The 11545-nt window shown below is 47.6% G+C and overlaps 1 protein-coding gene across 1 annotated transcript in view; it reads right to left on the reverse strand.

The window, feature by feature from the left end:
• GNB4 (G protein subunit beta 4) overlaps positions 1–8247 on the reverse strand; it is a 708510-nt gene extending 700263 nt beyond the window's left edge. The window contains exon 1 of the mRNA XM_078665739.1: positions 8111–8247. The gene's annotated coding sequence lies outside the window, so the exon portion shown is untranslated. The remainder of the gene's footprint in view (positions 1–8110) is intronic.
• Between the last annotated feature and the right edge of the window lie 3298 nt (positions 8248–11545).

Consider the following 11545-nt stretch of genomic DNA (forward strand, 5'->3'; position numbering starts at 1 on the left):
CACTCCATAGATGGCTTCATCGTCACTCTGAAGGCCTTGTGTGCCGCCGCTTGCCACCTCGCTCTCCACAGGGGAACCGCTGAGTTCCATTACGAGGCGGAGGGCGTCCTGCTTCTCCTGCCGTCTGGCATCTGCAGGAGGGGAAGGCCGGGTCGCCGCGTGTGCATTCGGCTGAGAATTCCGGCGGGGTCGTCGCCGCCGTCTATGATTGCCGGATTGTCGTCGTGACGCAGGACCTGTCGCCGTTTTGGGTTCTGTGTCGACTCCGCCGTCTAGCCAGGTTTCCACTTCCATGGGGTCCGTGAAGAAATGCAGGAAAGAGCAGGGAGTACTGGAGGCCCATTTGTCTCAGCCGCTTTTTCACTGCGAGAAAGTCATGTCTCTGCCGTTGGACCTGTACAGTGTAGTCCGGAAAGAACATCACCGATGCGTTCTCTATTCGGACCTCCTGGAGCTTGCGGGTTTCTCGTAGTATGGTGTCCCTGTCTCGATAGTTCATTATGCGGATCAGCATGGGTCTTGGGTTGGAGCCTGTCGTCAGAGGTTTAGTGGGGACCCTGTGAGCCAGTTCAATCACGAAGTGTGGGGAGAGCGATCCTTCCGGCAGGAGGCCTCGTAGCCACTGCTCCATGTGAATTTCAGGGGACCTCCCCTCCCATTTCTCCGGAACTCCGACCAAGCGTACGTTGTTCCTGCGGGTCCTACCTTCCGCGTCTTCAGCCCTGTCTTCCAAGAACTCCACCCTGTTCAGCAAGTCCTGGATGTGTTTATGCGACTGGTCCGCACGGGGTTGAAGTGTCTGTAGCGTGTCTTCCAAGGTGGTGGTGCGTTCCGCCAGCTTTTTGTGATCTGCTCTCAGGTGCGTGAGATCGATGACCACGGTGTCGATTTTGGTGGCCAGGGAGGTGCGGGTTAGGCTTAGCGACTCCTCAAGTCTTTCCATTGCTGCCAGCATAGTGTCCAGTTTGGCCGCCATCTGGTCCGAGTCGGTGTGCTTCCCGGTTTTGTCCATCTTGGCCTTCTGGTTAGCGTTGATGGAGCCAGTTCTTGTTTTGGGCCCGTTAGACATCTGCGTCGCTCCCTCGGGCCTAGCCGAGCAGTTCACGTCGTCCTCAGAAGGCTGGTTCGTGTAATCAGCAGTCCAACCGCCGGACAGGCTTGTGCAGTATAGTGTGTGCGGTCCCCGTGGTGGCACTTCCCCCGGTTGTGGTCTGTGGCGGCTTGTGCTTGGCGGGTCGGTATTATCTGGCCAGTGCGTGGTAGAGGGCAAGCGTGCGTCGCGTTGTGGAGGGTCAAACACCACTGCGGGTCATGGGGGATCTCAGCGGCACTCACAAGGCGTATGTGGTCACGCAGTCGCTCCAGGGGTTGGGCCGGGGGTAATTTCACGGTCCTACCGGCACTCGCCGCCACGTGGGCGCGCCCCACAGAGCTCGTCGCTGGGTCGCCGTGGTTGTCCTGCCTCGTTGCCGGTGCCTACCCCACAGGGGAGCGAGGTGGCTGGGTTGCAGTGTGCCCTTGTGGCCGGTGAGTCGGGCCGCACCAGCCGCCGCTTGGTCGCGCGGCAAGGCGGCGTCGCCCTGCTCCGCGAGGCCGCACTGCCGGCGCGGTACCTTGGTGACTAACGGTCTGCTGGTATAGCCACTATGCAGATCAGGTCCGGTGTTGTAGGGCGATTTCACATCCCACCCAGCGTCTCATGGCCTTTGCGCCTGCCGGGCCGACCTCTGGGCCTGCGTCCTCGACTGGAGCCCCGGTGTGTCCTGCGCGCCTCCCGAGTTCGGGAGCGAGGAAAGCGGCAGCAGTCCAACGAAACCTCCGGTGTGCCTCGGGTGTGTCGATTTTTGCCAAAGTTGGCCAGCAGGCCGGCGGTGACGTCCGGTGGTGGCGCTGGCAATTTTCGCCGTCCGCAGGCGGCGATTACACGGATAAATGCCCCGGGAAGGCAAGCCAGGCGCGGAGCTTCACTCCAAGGCGGCCATTCCCGTTGCGTGCGTAGCCACGCCCCCTGCACCTTTCCACTCCATGTTAGTTAATTTTATTATTCTATCTACACCTCTTCAATCCATGTTATTTTATTGTATTACTCTATCTGCACCTCTACAATCTGTTATTTTATTTTATCACTATCTGCACCTCTTCAACCCATGTTAGCTTATGTTATCACTCTATCTGCACCTCCTCAATCCATGCTATTTTATTATATCACTCTATCTGCACCTCTTCAATCCATGTTAGTTTATGTTATTACTCTATATGCACCTCTCCACTCTGTGTAATTTATATTGTATTATTCTATCTACACCTCTTCAATCCATGTTATTTTATTGTATTAGTTTATCACTTTATCTACATCTCTCCACTCCTTGTTATTTTATCATTCTATCTGCACCTCTTCACTCCATATTAGTTTGTGTTACTCTATCTGCACCTCTTTAATCCATGTTATTGTATTACTCTATCTGCACCTCTTCAATCCATGTTAGCTTATGTGTGTCACTCTATCTGCACCTCCCCACTCCATGTTATTTTATCACTCTAGCTGCACCTCTCATTATTTTATTACGCTATCTGCACCTCTCCACTCCATGTTATTTTATCGCCTTATCTGCACCTCTGCACTACGTGTTATTTTATCGCCCTATCTGCCCCTTTCTACGTTAGTTTATGTTATCACTCTATCTGCACCTCTTCAACCCGTTATTTTATTGTATTACTCTATCTGCACCTCTTCAACCCATGTTAGTTTATGTTATTACTCTATATGCACCTCTCCACTCCATGTTATTATTGTATTATTCTATCTGCACCTTTCCACTCCATGTTAGTTTATTTTATTATTCTATCTACACCTCTTCAATCCATGTTATTCCATTGTATTACTCTATCTGCACCTTTCCACTCCATGTTAGTTTATTTTACTATTCTATCTGCACCTCTCTATTCCATGTTATTTTATTACTCTATCTTCACCTCTCCACTCTATATTAGTTTATCACTTTATCTGCATCTCTCCACTCCTTGTTATTTTATCATTCTATCTGCACCTCTTCACTCCATATTAGTTTGGGTTACTCTATCTGCACCTCTCCACTCCATGTTATTTTATTTCTCTATCTGCACTTCCCCACTCCGTGTTATTTTATCACTCTAGCTGCACCTCTCATTATTTTATTACGCTATCTGCACCTCTCCACTCCAAGTTATTTTATCGCCCTATCTGCACCATTCCACTCCGTGTTATTTTATCACCCTATCTGCACCTCTCCACCCCATGTTATTTTGCCGCCCTATCTGCACCTCTGCACCCGTGTTATTTTATCGTATTAATCTATCAGCACCTTTCCACTCCATGTTAGTTTATTTTATTACTCTATCTGCGCCTCTCCACTCCAAGGTATTTTATGTTATTACTCTATCTGCGCCTCTCCACTCCATGTTCTTTTATCATTCTATCTGGACCTCTCCACTCCATCTTCTTTCATCTCTTTGTAGGCACCTTTACATTTTGTTCTTTCCTCACTCTATTTCTAGATCTACATTGTGTCCTGTGATCAGTTTACGCACACCTCTGCACCCATTTCTTTTCCTGTCCTCTGCAACACTTTGCATCTTTGCACTATTGGGTTCTTCATAGCATGAGGTGCTTCCGTAGATCCTGTGTTCTTTTATCATTTTGTGTGCACCGCTGGACTATGTTTGTCTTCACTCTGAGCGTGTTTCTGCAGTCTCTTTGCACCTGTCTACTTTGACATTTTCTCATGGTGGGTGAAATCTTGCTCTCTTCTCACACTGTCTGCATCTCTGTGTGAAGCTTTGCACTTTGTATTCTTTCTTAGTCTGTGCGTGCCTCAGCCCTGTGTATTCTGTCAGTGCTTTGTTTATCTCTTCATTTTGTGTTCCTGAGTTACTCTGTGTGCATCTCTGCACTTTGAGTTCTCTGATCACTCTGTACACTTCTTGTATACTGTTCTTTCATCGCTGTCTACACTGGGATTTCTCATCACTCACAGCGGTCAAAACTGAGGTTGGGTAGAGATGGCAACCCAAGGATACCAAGATAAAGCCCATGTGCTAATTGGTGAAGACAGATCTATCTCTATGAATCATACATTCAATTACATTTATATTTTTATAAAATACTACGATGTATTTTTAATAGTATAAACACGTCAGGGTTTCCTTTTATGCATTTCAGGTTGGCTTGGATGGCATTTTACCAATCCCGAGCTGTAATACTGTGCCTGGAATGGCAAAAGGCTTTAGGCATTTTGCGGCTTGACATGGATAGCACTGTGCGAATCCTATGCTTGAAGGTTTTTGTAGTAAGGAGATCCACGCAGGAAGGATGAAATTCAGGAAGCTTTATTGAAGATAGTTACATGTAGATAGTTCCAGTACAGCAGATAGTTAGAATCTGTAGAGCAGCCGCACAAGGAGCAGCCTGCATGCTGCTCAGCCCATTCTCAATGTTTACTTACAACATTCCAATTGCATCATCACTCCAACATTCCGTGCAACACACACAAACATACTGGCTGAGCAGGGGATGTAAAAGGCCTAACAAGAACATGAGAAGGATACTACAGTTTTGCTGTAGAGATGGCAAGAGTCTTTGTCCTTTTCTAGCTCGCTGTGGATGGCACTGTGCTAATTGTATGCTTAAAAACTTTGATTGAAATGCAGACATTTGCGGTGAGCAAATTCAGAGCCTTGCTGGTGTTGTAGGGTGCTCTTTACAGGAGCTGCTCTCCACCTAAACTTGGAAACTATCTAGAGTTCTCTGCTTCTTTTTTGCATAATTTATGCAGCACTCTGAATGTCTGAAATTGAAGTGTTTTGACTTCACTATCAACACTTCTGGGCAGACCACCTAGCGGGGGCCCATGGCTTTCCAGGGTTATGGCTTCCTCTGTCATGGGTATACACTGTGGATTGCCTATGGTCACAGTGTGTGGAGATCCTGTAAACTTGTCTAATGCTGCAGCCTGGGTTTCCAAGACATGTATCTCCCTACCCATGGGTGAACTCAACAAACGCATGTCTTGTGGTGCTAACCTACTCGCTCTGGGCACGCCGCACAGGGTTTTAAGTGGGAAAAAAACTGGGGGTACTCTTAAAGGGGCGGGGCAAACCTCGAAGGGGTGTGGCCTAAGTAGGGGCGTGGTCTAAATAAAGATAACACAGGTAGCAGTATCCCTTGCTCTGACAAGCGGTCAGCTCTGTGTGGCAGCCCAGACTGAGACAACTTCCCGGGCGCACACACAGCACACACAGCCGCACCCGAGTACTTTACAGTTCTTTAAAAGACCATTTGATTGTTTTTTGTAAAAACATTTTTTATTGGTAATCAAGTGCCGAGGATACATTACAGCATAAAAGCAACTCAGACATCAGTGAATGATGCGGTAAATCAACTCAGCTCAAGCAAGACACCTTTTTTATAGAACTGACCCCAACTTGCCCACCCCACCCTGTAGTCCCCCCCCGTAGCCAGTGTGCCGCTTCCTTCCCTTCCAGTCATTAACATGGTATCCCCGCCCGCCCTGGACAGGGACCACAGTAAAGGGTAAATGGTGTCATACAACGGAGTGTCAAGACCCCCAAGGTTGCTATCAGTAATAGTAAGTAGTGTGTGCGCCTTGGTGTGCGAGAAATCCCGGTCCCAGTGCCCTCACCCTGGAGTCCCTCCCTCATCTTCACTCTGGTCTCCATCCGGCTGCTGGAGCGCCACCACCAAGGCCTCCCACGCCCTGGCCACCTCCAGCGCCTTAAGACCATTTGATTGTTAATGATTCTTTGTCATTTTTTCACCGCTTCTTAGAGCCCCTGCATCTCCACACTTCCTACTACTTTGCCCACAGGCGTTTTGTTCAACAGTGCAAATGCTCCCTCCTCCCCTTCGTCGCCCCGTGGGTATGCCAGTGGGTGCTTGTCGCCAGGACACTGAATAGGCCCCTCTGTGGCTTTAACACTGGTGGTAAACATGCCGAGAGGCTTGAGGTGTTCCAAACAAATGGGCTGCAGTCCAGCGTCGCAGCGCACAAAATCAGCCTGCTGTTCTCACACTTGCAAAATAGGGGTCACATCCTCGTTATGATGGAGTCACATAAAATTTCCTTCTGTGCAAACACATTTGTATTATTTCACGTCTAACTTGTGTTTGACTGGACTTTTACAAGCAAGTTTTCCATGATCAGAAGTAAAGAAGAGATATCAAAATGTAGGCAGTTTGTCACACAAAGTGGTTTAAGCTGCTAAAGGATCCCACTTGAGTTACCATTGATCGACACAATGGTGCGATGAAAGCACACTACCAAGGAGTTGTAGGCACTCTAGTTGCGCCTCTGATCAAGCTCGTTTGGGGATGCCAGGGACAGGGCCGGACTGGCCATAGCAGGTACCGGGCAATCCCCCGGTGCGCCGCATGGGTGGGGGGCGGTTTTGGGCCCCAGAGGGCTGGTTTTGTTACAGGGCCGTTTTTGCAGCATAGCTGCAAAATCGGCCGAAAACCGGCCCCGGCAAAGAGCTTGGCGGCACCTCCAACCCCCCCCCCCGAGTGGGGAGGGGTTGGAGTGGGGAGGGGGGCCTCCCGAGCTGTTTGCCAGGGCCGGTTGTGGTTCCCAGTCCGGCCCTGGCCAGGGTTACTGAGAGCGCATTAGCTTGATTTGCTTAAGCAATGCACGTGCATGCTCACCCGAAACACCAACAAAAACCGGAATGTCTGGTCACCCTACCTTTGACCTTCGAGGCCCGAAAATAGAGCCCCATAGAGACCCATTTCGAGGCTCCACCAAAAAAACTGGGGGTGCTCAGACCCCACAGACCCTCCTCCCACTTAAAGCCCTGACACAGCCACAGAAGGTAAAGCAGTTAACTCTCCACCACACATCTACTCCACCAACAGGTAAATTGACTCCAAACTCCTTCAAATGCACACTAAGGATTACACATACTCCAACAAATATTTACATATATGCTCACAGCATTCAAGTAGAAAAGGATAGGACCAGCCAAGGTGTCAGGACCTCACCCAACTCTCCCTCAGAGGGTCGCATTTCAGCCACAAAACCTTCCCAACCAAACTTTCTGTTCCCCCTGAAACCGTTCCATACGCTTATAGTGCTACGATGACACGCTACTAACAGCTGCACGCTACACAAATGTCAGATAACACAATACTGAAGCTGTCAGGTGCACCTGGATTGTAAACCATGCCCTATCTGTGTCGTCAGAACAAACACGCACTTTGATGGCTGCAGGAATAAAACTGCTAAAATAAGCACCAATTTATTCCCCCACTCTTAAAATCCGCTGGGTGATAAATCTGTTATCACATCCCTCTTAAAATCCGTGTCTGCGTGAGGCGAGGGAGACATCTGAGTTTATTAGCAAGGTTATACCATTTCCCTTGAGCCACCAGCAACAGACAGCAGGATGGGGAAATAAAAAGATGACATAAAGAGAGGCGCCCCTGGAGCTGCACGCACACAGAAATATTTTTTTCCTTGCATGCCTCTGCTGTTTTTCCCTTCCCAACATCTGCCCATTCGGGTGACTGGTCCCCGCCTCCCCCGTGATGCCGCGCAGCGAATAGCCTGCGTGTCATGGGGGTACACCCAGAGAAATGTTGCATTTTGTGACAAAAATACATACTGAGCATCTCTTTGCAAGGGCAGAGCTTGGCTCGCTGAAGTAGTCGGTACAGCAATAACAGCGAAAAAATAATACGCATTATTAATAAACATGCAGGTTTCTCCCCCCCCCCCCCCCCCATTAGATTGTCTCTATCACTGAAATAAAAACCGCTTTAAATCAAAACATTTCCTATACTGAAGACCCCAGTCGCGCAAACGGAAAAACGCTGCAAAATAAAACCCTTAAAAAACATTTAGGAGGCACCGAGATGCATGATTCGCATGGTGCACTCTGATATTTATTTTACAGTTTTTCAGCTCATGAAATGAAACGCGTCCCCCCAGCTGCTGGGGAACAACGTCTCCCAGGAAGATTCCACTGCTGAGGTTTATCCTTGCTGAAGGTGGGGGGAAATCATGGTGCAAAGCATGAAATATATTCAATTTAAAGCTTAATGGATGCAAGCACTTACCTAGCGATGGAAACACCCAAACATGGATCGCATAAAATATGTCTTTTTCTCTGCGTCTTTCTGCCCGTTCCCAATATCTCGCTGCACTTCACTGGGGTTGATGTGAGGGCGGTTTACACGGAATCTGTCAGTGACAAAACCCACCCTTGGAGCGAGGCACGCTGGGGATTGTAGTTCACACGTATTTAAAGCCCCACATTAGCATACCCGATGAACGGGCTATTATTATTGGCTACCATTCAACAAGGGATTCAATGTCGTATGAACGAGCTGTTTTTATTTATTTTTATTTATTTATGCGATTTTATATAGCGCGAACTTTACCCGAAGGTGTCAGAGCGCTTTACATAGGACCCAGTTACAACCATAAGGACTGAAGGTTACATTCGGAAAAACAAAATTGCAAATTTTTTGACTTACATAAGAACCAGTTGAAAACATACGGATTTAGGATTACATGCGTTATAAAAAGGTACAGAAAAAATTGCAAATGTACAAGAGATAAAGTCACACAAAGAGGAGATACAAATGGTAAAACTCTAGGCATATACTAGTGCTATTTCTATCTGCTTAGGGAGGGGAAACACATGGATATACTCTAAGAGTCACATAGGAATGGTAGAGAGCAAAGCGGACTCCTGCATAAACTAGTGATTAGAGTTATCTCTATATACATAGGGAAGGGGTAAGACTGGATGTACTCTAAAAGTCACATAGGAATGGAAGAGAGCAAAGCGGACTACTGCATGTTCCAGTGATTAGAGTTATCTCTATATACAGAGGGAAGGGATACACATGGATATACTCTAAAGGTCACGTAGGAGACTCGTCATTAGAGTTATCCCTATATACATAGGAAGGGATAAGACCGGATATACTCTAATGGTCACATAGGAATGGTAGAGAGTACAAAGGTCTACTGCATACACTAGTGATTAGAGTTATCTCTATATACATAGGGAGGGGATATGACTGGAAAAACTCTAAGAGTCACATAGGAATGGTATATGGTGCAAGGTCTAAAGCAAATGCCATTGATTAGAGTTATTACAATAAGTCAAAGAGCAGAGTTCCATAAGTGTGGATGCAGTCACAGCACAAAGGGAGGGTGGGAGGGATGGAAGGGTATGTAGAGAAGGGGAAGCAGAAAAGGGAGGGAACATTTGAGGATCATTCAAGGGGAAAAGGGTAAGAGGACGAGGGAATGGGAGGAGGGCTAGAGTCCAGAGAAACTGTCCGAAAACAGCAACAAAGTGTCGGTCAGGACAAAGCAAAAGTCAAGAAGTCCAGGAGTGAAGGTGGGAGATGAAGCTGGAGGCCAGCCGCAGGCGCGTCACCATCTTGGAGAGCTTGCAGTCAGCCGTCACGGTGGGGGTGAGAGTGCGCCAGGTGGTGAAGGCCATGTTGACACTGTTGGTGCGGTCATGCGTTGGCCGTGAGGCGCTGCACGGCAGCCGGTGGGTTGTGTGTGCATTCAACCGCAAGCGGTGTGGATTCCGGGAGCAGCGGCTCCCGGCAACATTCAGAACCCTGGTGCCATGTGGGGGAGGGGTGAGTGGTCCGGGGATCTGGCCCGTGTTGCAGGGCCACAAGGCAATCCAGCACTGGCAGTGCCCCCAAACTGGCAGCAGGTCAGGAGGCAGGCCAGAAATCCAAGAGAGGGCCACCCTTTAGATACTCAACATAAATAATTGTATAATTCCCACCACCTGTTTTTGCAAACTCGAATCACCTTTTTTAAGGACACAAAACAAAGAATATTTCCTCTAAATAGTGAAATATATGGTGTTTAAAAAAAAAAAAAACTGGAGCTTAGCGTGTGTCAATGGAGGGCCCTCTAAAACACGAAATCAGAGGTCTTTTTTTTTTATTTCAAAAGATTTTATTACAATTTTTTTATGTACAGTACAAATATAGTGAAGGCAATACTGGTGTTGTTATACGCCGTTGGGGTTACAGTAGGCATATCATTGACATGATTGGACACGTGTACATTAGATAGACAATCACGACCTTGGCGTATGCTGCATTGGTGGTCTTATGTATTACCCTCGAAGGTAGGAATCGGAAGCGGGAAAAGAGAGAGAGGAAAAGAGGACAGGATGGGTAGCGCGGTCGTAAGCTGCCATACTTACAGAGTTTGCGATGTGAGGAGGCTGGGTGTGAGGCTGTGTGTGAGGGTACCAAGCCCCCTGACCTTCCTATGGAGGTTTGTGCGAGCCCAGGTAGTTTATTTATTTATTTTATTTTATTTATAAAGTTTTATATAGCGCGAACTTGATCCCGAAGGATATCAGAGCGCTTTACAATTTGAGGCAAAGGTAACAAATCAGAACATTAGTCTAACATTGGGAATCTAATGGGCATTGAATCAACTAGAACAATGCAAGTAAAGTTCCATCTCTACACAAAATAACTAAGCTTTAAGATCTTTTTTGAGTTTTAAATGTTTGAGGGTAGATTTAAATCGATTTAAAGAATTACAAATGGATTAACCTGCAACAAGCGTGGTGAACTTGTCCAAGGAGTGCTACATCCCGCCCTTTGGGGTGGGATTGGATGAGTGTTTTGATGTTATGTTGTCCGCCCCTCTTAGGAAGGTGATCCAATTGAGCCAACTTTTAAAGGTTGCCTTCCCTGTGTCTTTCCAGTTTGCTAGGATAGTTTTAACAGCCGCTGTGAGCAGGAGGTCGATCAGTTCGCTGTCGTCTTTGAACTGAATTTCTGGAGCCATGAAGCGGCAACTACCCCTAGGAAGTCTGGTTGTAGTGAGTACCCGATTATGCTATTTATGAATTCTCTTATTTTACCCCAGAATGTCTTGACCTTGGGGCAGTAAAAGATAAGGTGTGCTAGGTCTCCTTTTTGTTTATGACAGTTCCAGCATAGGTCGCTATCACGGAGCCCGACAGCCGCCAGGCGTGCTGGTGTCCAGTACGCTTTGTGGAGGAGGCAGTATTTAGTTTGTGCTAGGGTTGGGGTGACTTTATTTTTGGCTACTGAGGTCCACAGGCGAAGCTTTTCCTTCTCGCTGAAGCGCCTATTGTGTTGGGTTTCCCAGTATTCTAATGCAATGTCGTTTAGTCTTGTCGTTACCGGGCACAAGAGTTTGTATAGGTGCGATGTTTGGTGGCCGATTTTGTTTAGGTTCGCGTGTATTGCAGAATTGATGAGACCTGCTTGTTAAGTTCTGCTCTCGTGAGCGCCACCCTTATTCTTAGAAAGCTATAGAATTCAATATCTGGTAGGTTGTGCAAGTGTTTTAGGGTGTCGAATGTGAGAGGGGTACCGCTCTGAGTCCCTCAAAGAAAAATGTTGTTAAGTCAGCCTTCCCATCAAAACAGGATGAAAGGATTGAGTGAGTGGGAGGGGCATGGATCAGTGGAAGGGGCGGGGCTTATGAGATAATTTAAAGGAGATTTTATCTTTAGTTTA

Source organism: Lissotriton helveticus, chromosome 11 (assembly GCF_964261635.1).
Source record: "Lissotriton helveticus chromosome 11, aLisHel1.1, whole genome shotgun sequence".
Classification (NCBI taxonomy): domain Eukaryota; kingdom Metazoa; phylum Chordata; class Amphibia; order Caudata; family Salamandridae; genus Lissotriton; species Lissotriton helveticus.